Source organism: Oryzias melastigma, linkage group LG19, assembly GCF_002922805.2.
Source record: "Oryzias melastigma strain HK-1 linkage group LG19, ASM292280v2, whole genome shotgun sequence".
Taxonomy (NCBI): domain Eukaryota; kingdom Metazoa; phylum Chordata; class Actinopteri; order Beloniformes; family Adrianichthyidae; genus Oryzias; species Oryzias melastigma.
This window is the reverse complement of record NC_050530.1, coordinates 17660190-17662208: the sequence shown is the minus strand read 5'-3', so window position 1 is coordinate 17662208 and position 2019 is coordinate 17660190.

Below are 2019 nucleotides of genomic sequence, written 5' to 3'. Positions count from 1 at the left end.
TGCTACCACAGGACCTCCTCACATCTAAGCAACCTGACACTTCTGCCTGTAAACCAAACCATGTGACTGAAAATCTCTTCAGTAATTGGCCAGGAGTTATGAGGGCGGGGCAAAGCAACCAGAGAAAGAATGATGGAAGTTTTGCACTTTGCAATCCTTGTTGGGATAGTTCAATTGTTTCAACTTTATATTTCTCTGATCCATTTTAAATGACTATATCAACATCAGATCAGTCAAATGATCAAGAGGCTAACAGTTAGCTGAGGCCTTGGCTTTGACTCATTTGAAGGATAGCTTCATTGTTTTCTTTCAATCCCAGGTAACTTACCTTGTTTGGCCCTTAGGGCTTGCCATAGTTTATTAAGTCTTCTTTTTTGGCCTGTAGAGCTCTCCATGGTTAATTAACTTACCTTTTTTGGCCTGTAGGGCTTGCCATACTTTGTTTCAGGATACCTCATGATCTGGCGTCTCTCCTTCTTCCTTCTATATGTATTCTTCCTCTCTAGCTTTCCTGGTTTGTTGCTCATTTCTTTGGTTTAAATTCTATTTCTGCCTCCTCTAGTGCCACCCCAGTTTCTGGATCCAGTTTTGGGATATTCTTGTATGTGATCAGATTTTTTGGATTGCTAACTGATCTAATGCTGGATTTCTGCCCCGTTAGTCTCTCCAGTTTTCATTCCTGTGTCTTCAAACCTGCTTGTTCCTGTTCAGGGTCACGGGGTCACTGCAGCCCCCCAGCTACTGCAGGGTGAAGGTGAGGTCCATGCTGGACCGTTCTCCTGTCCCTCACTTGGACTCATAGGAGACTCAAACTCATTCAGTGATGAAACTCCTTCATGTTCAAATCCTAACACAGCTGACCTTCAGTTGAAATCTGTTCATATGATTTGTCTGTAGGGACCACACGTCTGCGCGTCCCCCCCCGCTCGTCGTGCTGAACCGTCGCCGTTCCTGCCAGAACACGAGGAAACGTCAGATGTTATCCTCTGACGACCTTATGTAACTGCAGAGGGGAAGTCAGAGCTAATCCTCTTAGGGGAGAGGAGACGCTTTGGAAACAAAACACAGTTTGCCTCTTCTGTCCCCTGTTTTTAATAACCAAAATGGAGCGGGCTCAAAGGCAGTGGGGTAAGGACGAGCCTGCTCTGCATCCTGACATCCCGCCTGAGGTTTGGGTTCAAAGAGCGGTCCACCAGAACCCCTCATGGTGGAAAGACCGGAGACTAAAACACAAACCATCACTTGAAGACTAAACATGTTTGACCTGCAGGACAAAAGAGGAATAAATAAAGCTGTGAGGAGCTGAAGACACTTATTATGTTATGTGAAGATGGAGAAACATATTTGACTTACAAGAAATCAAGGATGTAAACAAACACAGTTGAAAAACAGTTTCAATCGTTCTTGATTCAAAAATTTGATGAAGGTTTTTTTTCCAGGATTCTAACCACCGACTCTGGCTCCCTCTAGTGGTTGTACATGAAATTACAGCGTTAATTAGAATTGCCAGATTTAAAAATGGTATATTTACTAGAACTATTTGAATGGATACATATGTGAATCCCTTGGCTGTAATATAAAAATAAAATCAGATTTTCAGAGACTGAGGTAAACAAAATGCACCTTTATTGATTTTGTCTCATGCAAAATGTATCAGTTATGTTTAATATACTCATTTTTTAGTAACAATATTAGGCAGCACTTTAGATGAGTTGCTGCAAAAGACCGTAATAACAATATAATGTTACCAAAGATTTAATACATTTGTTTAGCTTATTCATTTATTAATATGGCCTTTGTAGATAATGGTCTCCCTTTATGTTAATGAATCTTACTGTGTTAATAAACCTTATTTGGCTTATTATGTTATATATATTGCTCACAAAAATGTAAGGAGCACTTTACAGAAACACATTATATACATCAGATCTAAATATGAAGTTGGATATCTATACAAATAACGACAGGGCAGTGTCTTAGGAACAAAAGGATGCCAAGTCTTTCAATGGAAATAAAAGT